Source organism: Pelophylax lessonae, assembly GCF_965119305.1.
Source record: "Pelophylax lessonae genome assembly, chromosome: 6".
NCBI classification, from domain to species: Eukaryota; Metazoa; Chordata; class Amphibia; order Anura; family Ranidae; genus Pelophylax; species Pelophylax lessonae.
This window is the reverse complement of record NC_138773.1, coordinates 33,878,922-33,890,153: the sequence shown is the minus strand read 5'-3', so window position 1 is coordinate 33,890,153 and position 11,232 is coordinate 33,878,922.

The window sequence follows — 11,232 nt, the reverse complement described above, 5'->3', positions numbered from 1 at the left end:
GATTACTTTCAGGCGTGTTTTGTTCATACTGCGAGATATCTGTTTGCTTTCAGGTGAGCGTACATTGCACTTCAAATGCCCTTCTCCCAGCACAAATTCACCCAAATCCCCCATCCTAGCACAAACCCTCCCACCCCACAAAATGTCCCCTCCTAGCACAATTCCACCCCCCCCCCCACCTTACCATATCACCTCTTCTAGCACAAAACCTCTCAAGCCCCTCTCCGAGCTCAAATCCCACCCCCCCCCCCCCAGTTTCTCCTCGTAGAACAGTTATTACCCCCTGCCGCCCCCCTTCCAACATAAATCCCCTCCCTCCAAATCTCCCTAGGGTGCCCTCCCTCCTCACATGATACCACAGTGCCCTGGACTGCTGACCCTCCTGCCCACCCCTTGTCCCGCCCCTGGTGGATAGTAGGTGGTTGGATCTCACATAGGAATCGCTATTGATCACTGAAGATCTCAAGTGTATTTTGGAGCACATATGTACAATTGGTTCACAGACTTTCCATCAATTTTTATTGGGAGAGAACTTTTGTGTTTCATCTTTCCAATTGCATCTTCGCTCCATTTTTATCTTTATTGACATGTTTTCATTGTTTCTTTTTTGTGCACGGCATATTGGCATTTTTTTATTCTTTGATTGTACATTTGTTACAAGTTATTTAGCCACTTCTGGCCCGGAAGGTTTTCCCCTTAATGACCAGGCCATTATTTGCGATACGGCACTGCGTTACTTTAACTGACAATTGCGCGGTCGTGCAACGCTGTACCCAAATAAAATGATGTCCTATTTTCCCACAAATAGAGCTTTATTTTGGTGGTATTTGATCACCTGTGTGATTTTTATTTTTTGCGCTATAAACAAAAAAAGAGCGACAATTCTGAAAAAAAAAACAAAAAACAATATAGTTTTTTTTTTTATTATTGGGGATGGTATGTAGCTGAAAGTAAAAAATATTGTTTTCTGGGGGGGGATTTGTGCTGGGTGCATATGGGGAGAGAGGATTTTTAGCTAGGGGACAAAGATGTGTGCATGCAGATTAGTGCTCGATTTTTATGGGGGGGGGGGGGGGTTTGACACAAAATGCTCATACATCTTGGGGGGGGGGGGGGCGCAATTTGGCATGCTCGCTCTGGGCTCTAGATGACCTTGTCCCGTCACTGGGAATCCAGCCATACAATCTGTATGGCTGAATTTGCATCGCAGAGACATCGCATGTGATTTGCAGAGCAGTGCGCTCCGAATCCCATGCGATGTCTGACATCGCATATGTGTGAACCGGGATGAAATCACTAGTTAGCCAACTATAGCAGCGCACCAGTTAATTAATTAATTAATATATCGTAACCACAAGTTACCGCAACACCTAGACCCGAATGGGCTCTCAGACGGATTCCTCTCCTCTGCTGCTCCAGTCGCCTTCCAAGTTTGCAAGTCAAAACTTTTCCATGCAAAACCTATTTGCATCAAAGCTCCCTGTCGCGGCGGCCTGGTCATGAACCCTTTCTATCATCTCAACCCATTGCAGCCAAAAGGGTCTGCAAAAAAGTTTTTTTTTTTCTGCTCAAATATTACGCCCCCCCCCCCCAGGGGAAGACTGGCAACTTTTGGCCCAGGGGGCAAGTACAAACCAGAGGCCCATGGTGCAGTGACTCGGCCCCCCCCCTCCCACTCTCCCTCTTCCCGTCCTCCTCCTGACCCCCATTCCAAACTGAAGCCCTGCTCCAGATACACTCTACTTACCGACTGAATCCGTGTTCCTGACCTGGCCAGCAGGGGGTGTTTGAGGGGAGCTGGGACAGCTCAGTCCAGGCTTGCCGGGGGTGAAGAGTCTCCAGTGGGGCATGGACTCTGCATCTGCTCAGACACAGCTTACACCATCCATGCTGGGGGGATAGGCCTGCGCTCTGTCCTTATCTTCAACTCATACTCAGTAGGCCAGTGGCAGGAACTTTTTACTTCTCTTCACTAGGAATCCATTAGGCATGTCTGTGGCAGAAGCAGTGCAGCCTTTTTACGGAGCATCAGAGTGGCCCAGGGGGCAATTGCCCCCCTGCCCCCTGGCCCAGTCCTCCCCTGCCCCCCCCCCCCCCGTTCTCTATACATGTCTTGTGCGGAGTGTTCATTAAGACGCAGCACTCCATTGGGGCTAATTTATAAAGCAGGTAATCTGACTTTCACCAAACATTTGCTGCAGGTGAATCTTCCTGGTGCATGTGTTGTAAATGTCAGTGATGGATTCACCAGCAGTGAATGTTTGTTGAACTTCACCCTCACTGCTTTAGTCACTTGCTGACCGCTCACATTGAGGGTACTACGGCAAAGTGGCTCGTTATCATCCAGCGACATAGACCTACGTCACTGGATCCCGCCCCCTCTCGGCGGCGCGCGCGCGCCGCCGGAGGCTCGCTCCTGCTGTATTCAGACGCAGTGGGAGTGGGGCCAGGGGAGGAGAGGCGGTGATCACCGCCGCTCTTCCCCGATCGCCGGGGATCGAGTGAGGAAATCCACCCGCTTGTGTAAACAAAGCGGCGAATCTCCTAAGTGACAGACAGCTGTCAGCATAGCTGAACCTGCGATCTGTGCCTGTGTCACACAGTCCCCTCCCCCCACACACGTTAGTAAGCATGAGGCATACATTTAACCCCTTGATCACCAATAAAAGTTAACCCCTTCCCTGCCAGTGTCATTATTACAGTAACAGTGCATATTTATAGCACTGATTACTGTAGTAGTGTCACTGGTACCCTCAAAAGTGTCAAAAATGTCAGTCAGGGGTCCGATCTGTCCACCGCAATGTCGCAGTCACGCAAAAAAATCACAGATCACCGCCATTACTAGTAAAACAAAATAAACAATAAAATGACAAATCTTTCCCTTAGTTAGTAAACGCAATAACTTTTGCGCAAACCAATCAAAATACGCTTATTGTGATTTTTTTTACCAAAAATATGTAGCAGAAAACAAATTGGCCTAAAATGTTAAAAAATTTTGATTTTTAATTTTTTTGGGGAATTTTATATATCAGAATGTAAAAAAAATATTTTTTTTTTTCAAAAATTAAAAATCACACAGGTGATCAAATACCACCAAAAGAAAGCTTTGTTTGTGGGGGAAAAAAATGACATAAATGTAATTTCGGTACAGCTTTGCATGACCGCGCAATTGTCCGGTAAAGTAATGCAGTGCCGAATCGCAAAATATAGCTTGGTCAGGAAAGGGGTAAAATCTTCCGGTCTTAAAGCGGTTAACCACTTTACCACCAGAGGATTTTCCTTCTTTACATCCAGGCCACTTTTTGCAACTTGGCACTACGCGACTTTAACTGACAATTGCGCGGTCAAGCAACACCGTACCCAAACGAAATTTATGTCCTTTTTTTCCCACAAACAGAGCTTTCTTTTGGTGGTATTTGATCACCTGTGCGCTTTTCATTTTTTTGCGATAATAATAAAAAAAGAGCGAAAATTTTGCGAAAAAACTCACACTTTCTACTTTGACAGTTAAAAAATATCCAATATATTCAATTTTTGTCATATATTTAGGCCAAAATTTATTTAGCTACATGTCTTTGACAAAAAAAAAACTCAATGAGTGTATTTTTAAACATTTGTCTACCAAAGTCTGTTTATAAACGCCATGGTAGACAAGGGGTTAAATACAGCTCCCAGCTGCTCCTGCAGCCATGGGATTGGTATTGGCTTGAACAGCCGGTGAAGGGCTTTCTGATAAAAGTGATCTGGACTGCTCTAAAGCCACCTGATCACTTTTATGGGATTCTCAAAGTACACCCCTGTTGGTGGGAAACCACTTTCAAAATGAAAGCAAGAGGCACTTGGGGAACATCCATTCCCTAAACCAGTGATGGTGAACATTGGCACCCCAGATGTTTTGGAACTACATTTCCCATGATGCTCACCTACAATGCAGAGTGCATGAGCATCATGGGAAATGTAGTTCCAAAACATCTGGGGTGCCAAAGTTTGTCATCACTGCCCTAAACCCTTCTGCAATTATTGACCCCAGGAGCGGCGTGTATTGCGACACTTTTGGGGTTGCAGCTGTCATTCCTCAGCTAGTGTAGTGTAGCCAAGGACGCAGCTATTCGTCTGCTTGAATAGCTGCATTGGAGGGCAGAGGAAACAATGAGGGTCTAATAGACCCCCTAATGTCTCCATAAAGAGGACCTATCTTCTGCCCATGCTATCACATAGGGGGCTTCTAAGCCCTTTTATAGTAGCTATAAAGTAGCAAAAAAGGAAACAAAACGTTTTTAGGGCCATAGTTTATGGTTAACGCTAAACTAATAACCTGTAAAGGCTTTAAAAGTGTTGTCTATCGAGAGCTTTGGGTACCATGTTTTCTGCAATTCTTCGAGCGTGCACAATTTCCAGGTTTGACGTGTTTGGTTGCTACTTACTCAACGCAACCCAATTTTTTATATCTTACCAACAAATTGGGTAAAAGATTGTGTTTGCTTTAAAATTTCATTTTAATAAATATGCGTTTATATGTTTACAGTTACACCAAGGTAGGAAACACCATGTGAACATTTCACTATTGGCTATGATGGATACTTCAAGAGCCTCTCCTCTCCTCTCCTCTCCTCTAGTCTCCTCTCCCTTTCTCTTTCCTCGCTTTCTCTCTCTCTCTCTCTCTCTCTCTCTCTCTCTCTCTCTCTCTCTCTCTCTCTTCTTGCTCTCTCTCCCTCTCTTTTCTCTCTCTCTCTCCCCCTCTCTCTTCTTGCTCTCTCCTCTTCTCTCTCTTTTCTTTCCTGTCTCTCTCTCTCTCTCTGTCCTCTCTCTTCTCTCTCCCCTCTTTCTCTTCTCTCCTCTCTCTCTCTCTCTCCTCTCTATCTCTCTCTCTCTCTCTCTCTCTCTCTCTCTCTCTCTCTCTCTCTCTCTCTCTCTTCTAGCCTCTCTCTCTCTACACTACTCTATCTCTCTCTCTCTCCCCTCTCTCTCTCTACTCCCCTCTCTCTCTACCCCCCCTCTCTCTCTTTCTCTCCTTTCTCACTATTCTTCTCTCTCTCTCTCTCCCGTCTCTCTTCTCTCTCTCTTCTCTCTCTTCTTGCTCTTCTCCCTCTTTTCTCTTCTCGTTCTTCTTGCTCCTCTCTCCTCTCACTCTTTGCTCTCTCCCTCCCCTCTCTCCCCCCCCCCTCTCTCTACTCTCCCCTGTCTCTCTTTCTCTCCTTTCTCTCTCTTTCTCTCTCTACTCTCTCTCTCTACTCTCCTCTCTCTCTACTCTCCTCTCTCTCTACTCTCCTCTTTCTCTCATGAAAATTTGTTATATAAGACTGCAGGAGGAGCGGGCCTCCCGCAATCTTCGGCAATACTGACAGGAGAGCCGTCTGGAATGTAAACAATGCAAGACAGCTCTCCTGTCTCTCTCTCCTCTCCTCTAGTCTCCTCTCCCTTTCTCTTTCCTCGCTTTCTCTCTCTCTCTCTCTCTCCCCCGTCTCTCTTCTCTCTCTCTCCTCTCTTCTTACTCTTCTCTCTCTCCCTCCTCTCTCTCCTCTCTCTTCTTGCTCTTCTCTCTCTCCCTCCTCTCTCTTCTCGTTCTTCTTGCTCCTCTCTCTCTCCTCTCACGCTTTGCTCTCTCCCTCCCCTCTCTTCTCCCCCCCTCTACTCTCCCCTCTCTCTCTCCCCTGTCTCTCTTTCTCTCCTTTCTCTCTCTTTCTCTCTACCCTTCTCTCTCTACTCTCCTCTCTCTACTCTCCTCTCTCTCTCTACTCTCCTCTCTCTCTCTTCTCTCTTTCTCTCCTCTCTCTTTCTCTCCACTTTCTCTCTCTTCTCTCTCTCTCTACTCTCCTCTCTCTCGACTCTCATCTCTCTCTACTCTCCTCTTTCTCTCATGAAAATTTGTTATATAAGACTGCGGGAGGATCGGGCCTCCCGCAATCTTCGGCAATACTGACAGGAGAGCCGTCTGGAATGTAAACAATGCAAGACGGCTCTCCTGTCAGAGAGGCAGGGAAAGATCGTTTTATTCATCTAAGCTGAATCACCGATCTCTCTCTGCATCTGTTAAATCCATCCCCCCACACAGTTAGTAAGCACATATAGGGAACACATTTAACCCCTTGATCATCCCGTGTTAACCCCTTCCCTGCCAGTGTCATGTATACAGTAACAGTGCATATTGTTCAGCACTGATTACTGTATTAATGTCACTGGTCCCCAAAAACTGTCAAAAATGTCAGTTAGGGGTCCGATCTGTCGGCCGCAATCCCGATAAAAATTGCTGATTGCCACCGTTACTAGTAAAAAAAATAAAACAAATAAAAAGTCCATAAATCTATCCAGTAGTTTGTAAACGCTATAACCTTTGTGCAAACAGATTATTATACGCTTTTTGGAATTTTTTTTACCAAAAATATGTAGCAGAATACAAATTGGCCAAAACTGATAGAAAAAAATAGATTTTTAAATTTTTTTTAATGGGAATGTTTTAGAGCAGAAAGTAGCAAATATTGGTGTTTTTCAAAATTGAAGCTCTTTTTTTGTTTATAGCACAAAAACGAAAAATCGCAGAGGTGATCAAATACCACCAAAAGAAAACTCTATTTGTGGGAAAAAAGGACATCAATTTTATTTGGGTAGGGAGTCGCACGACCGCTCAATTATCAGTTAAAGCAATGCAGTGCAGAATCGCAAAAAAAAGCCTGGTCATTAAGGGGGTAAAATCTTCCGGAGCTGAAGTGGTTAAAGGATGAAACCCACCCCCCACCACCACCAGCATCATCTAAAACCTCGTGAAAGCCCCTCCCCCTTGGCTTTTGGCTGAACATCCGCAGCTTACCTCAGCAGTAGTTAGCAGATCAATTCCTTATCGCCACATTAAGTGCTCGCGCATATATAGGAAAATTGATTTATAAAATGACCGACCTGGCTGGAAATGTTGCACAGGTCATCCAATGATAAAATCATTGCAGCAGCATCCAGGGACCCCCACCAGGGTGCAGTCAGGGCCACACATATCCTTCATGGGTCTTCTAATCGGACCAGATTTAAAGGAGACAAGTTGAGAGAAGCCGTAGGCTTCCATTGTTCTCTGCCTTGCCTTGGTGTCAGGTTGATCCGATTGCTTCAACACTTTTCAAGCACTTAGAGCTCATTTACACTTGTAGCAACCCTTCAGAAAAGTGATCAGTGGTGGAACGCTTTTCAGGGGGTGGTTGACAAGTGCCGCTTCCTCCCTGTCTGTTTTTACTCCTGAAAAGCCTGCATGACTGCACTGCAAATAAGTGCATTACATGCGATTGCAAGAAGGTTGCGATATGGCCGCTTCCACTTGAATGGGTTGATTCGGGCGCTGGTACCGCCAGCCAAACGTGACATGTAGTATAATTTTTGCAGCAGCTGCAAAGCATTGCGCTCAAGACGTGTGTAACCATATCACACTGCCGTTGCACCTTAACCGCTTTAAGACTGTAAGGACTCGCCCCCTTCCTGACCAGGCCCTATTTTGCGATTCGACACTGCGTTATTTTAACGGGCAAATGCACGGTCTTGCAAAACTGTACCCAAATAAAAAGATTTCTTTTGGTGGTATTTGATCACCTGTGCAATTTTTATTTTTTGCGCTATAAACAAAAGAAGAGCGACAATTTTGAAAAAAAAAAAAAAAAACAATATTTTTCACATTCTGCTATATAACATTCCCAAAAAAAACCCTGTAAAAATCAAAATATTTTAACATTTTAGGCCAATTTGTTTTCTGCTACATATTTTTGGTAAAAAAAAATCGCAATAAGCGTATTTTAAATGGTTTGCGCAAAAGTTATTGCGTATACTAACTACGAGAAAGATTTATGTCATTTTTATTGTTTGTTTTTTTACTAGTAATGGCGGCGATCTGCGATTTTTTGCAGGACTGCGACATTGCGATGGACAGATTGGACCCCTGACTGACATTTTTGAAACTTTTGGGGGGGACCAGTGACATTAATCAGTGCTAAAAATATGCACTGTTACTGTAATAATGACACTGGCAGGGAAGGGGTTAACACAGTAAGGGTTCAAGGGGTTAAATATGTACCTAGGGGCGTGTTTCTAACTGTGGGGGGGCATGGCTTGTGAAAATGATCATAGAGACTTGTGTTCCTATATAGAAGGATCACAGGAGCTCTGTGATCATTCCAGGGAGAAGAACGGTCGGCCGTGTTTACAACACCCGACCGTCCTTCTCTCTCAGCGGGGAGCGATCGCGGGTGTCAGGTGGCAATCGGAGCCGCCTGCCCCGTGCATCGGCATCCCCGCTGCCGAGTGGGGGCGGGAGCGTGCCGCCAGCGGCGCGTGTGCGCCCCCTAGCTGCAGGCGTGTGACCAACGTAGGTCTACGTCGGTTCGCACAGGAGGGCCGCACTGCCACAGTAAAAAGGCAGCGGGCAGTCGTCAGAGATGTATAGTAACTAAGTAGAACTACTTCACTACTGTACTTAAGTACGGAAAGGCGATATCTGTACTTTCCTAGAGTAGAATTTTTTTCTCCTACTTCCACTTTTACTTCACTACATTTTTTCGATGATTTCAATACTTCTACTCCGATATTTTTTTTTTGTGCTGCAGAGTTACTCGTTACAATTATAAAAATGATCACTGCCAGAACAGTAGATGGCAGGTTTCATGAAGCTCAAAAAAATGTGTATAATGTCATGTGTACAGCCAAAGGAATTGTGATTGTCCTTTAGGTTAATCATTTGAAATAATAAAAAACAATATGATGTTCAAACTTTTGACTTCTTTCTTTAAAAACTACATAACACAGTACTTGTACTTTTACTTTCAGTACTTGAGTAGCAATTTTTTTTAAAAAAAACTACTGGTACTTCTACTTTCAGTACTTGAGTAGCAAAATTTAAAAAAAAACTACTTGCAATATTTAAGTACAAAAAATGTTGAATACTTTAGTACTTCTACTCAAGTCACTTTTTGATAGAGCACTTCCACTTCTACTCAAGTCACTTTTTGATCGAGCACTTGTACTTTTACTCAAGTATGGGTTTCGAGTACTTTATACAAGTGTGGCAGTCGGGAACTGGTTAAAGAGGTTGTAAACCCCCCTTATTGACTATAGGTAAGTCTATAGTAAGGCTTTACCTATAGGTACTGTAAATATCTCCTAAACTTGCACCATTTAGGAGATATTTACTATGCATGCAGCTGATGACGTCATCTGCACATGCGCTCTGAAGGAACGGCCACCCAATGCCGTTGTTCCTTCAGAGCCCTGTGCTGTGAACGGCGGCTCCCGCACCTATGCGTCGGAGTGATGTCATTGCGCCTCCGGCCAATCAGATGGCCGGAGGACACGAACCAGGAAGAAGGACGGCCGAACATGTCGGCCGTGTTATCGGCGAGCGGGTGGCACTGCGGGGGCTTCGTTCTAAGGTAAGTATTTCATAATGAGTATGTGATGCACACTAGCTCATTAGTCCTTTGTCTTTCAGGTGTTTCTTTTTTTATTTATTTTTTTCTAAGGTTTACAACCTCAGCACTTTTGTTCTTTCTTCATTCAATTGAGGACTTTTCACTGGTTACTTGCTTCTTTTATTATGCTTGGACTATTAATTGCACATTGGATGTTCAAGATTTTTTTAATTATGAAATGAATGCAAGGTGGATTTTCCATATTTATTCACGCACTCAGCACTTTATTCTTTGGCACATTTGGTGGATTTTGTAAGCATTATAAAAAGGTTTGATTAATTTGGGTTTGCGCTTTGGGTTTATATTTAATACAGTTTTTTCCTATGGGACACGTTCACATTTGTGCTTTTTTTTCAGCCGCTGCGTTTTTGGGAAGGGTTTAGGGACTTTTTTTTTTAACCACTTAAGCCCCGGAAGATTTTACCCCCTTCCTGACCAGGGGGTATTTTGCGATTCGGCACTGCGTGACTTTAACGGACAATTGCGCGGTCGTGCGATGCTGTACCTAAACGAATTTGGCGTCCTTTTTTTCCCACAAACAGAGCTTTCTTTTGGCGGTATTTGATCACCTGTGCGATTTTTTGATCACGCGCTATAAACAAAAAAAGAGCGTAAATTTTGCAAAAATAGCAATATTTTTCCCTTTTTTTTATATGAAATTCCCCCCCAAAAAAATGTAAAATTTTTTAACATTTTCGGCCAATTTGTTTTATGCTACCTATGTTTGGTAAAAAAAATCGCAAAAAGCGTATTTTGATTGGTTTGCGCAAAAGTTATTGCGTTTACTAACTAAGGGAAAGATTTTTGTCATTTTTGTTGTTTTTTTTTTAACGCGTAATGGCGGCGATCTGCGATTTTTTTTGCGGTACTGCGACATTGCGGCGGACAGATCGGACCCTTGACTGACATTTTTGACACTTTTGGGGTTACCAGTGACATTTCTACAGTAATCAGTGCTATATATATGCACTGTTACTGTAAAAATACACTGGTAGTGAAGGGGTTAACTTTATTTGAGAGGGAGGGGCTGTGTGTGTCCCTAGGGGCGTGATTCTAACTGTGATTGGCTGTGGCTTCAGCTGTATGCAGAGTGATCAACGGATCTACATAGTAGATCCATATGATCATCTCTCATACAGAGGGGAGAATGACAGGCAGCTTGTTTACACAAGCTGCCTGACTTTCTCCCTCTCCCCCGCCGATCGCAGAGTGGCCGCTGGACATCGGGTCCGCCGGTCACACGCGCGGGGGGGGTCCGTGACCACGCGGGAGCGGGAGCGCGCCTCCGGCGGCGCGCGCTCGCTCCCTAGACCCTCACAAGCTAGTGACGTAGCCCCACGATTTTCCCGAGATTTGTGTTTTGTGTTTTTTTAATCCACCAAACAAAGCGAAAAACGTGAAAAAATGCATCTGCAAAAATGCGAAAAGCACTGTAGAAACGGATCAAATGCAAGCTGCATAAGTGTGAACCGAGCCTAAGACTCCCTAAGAACAGGGGGTGTGGCTTTGTGGTTGAATGTGATCATCGCAAATAAACTGAGAAGAAATAAGGAGACCTTCCTAGGACAGACAGATCCCCCCACCCATAGATTTCTCCCATCCCCCTAACTGCTGCACATAAGTGCTGACAGGTCCTCTTTGTCTGTGTCACCTGCTGCAGCCTCCCTTGACTCCCATACAGCTCCTCATACAGCACACAGCGGAAGCAAAACAAATAAATAAATAAGTAGATCAAATAAATAAAATAAAAAAAGTGATATTTGCAAATATTTATCACGACTTCTTCCTCCCTGTATAA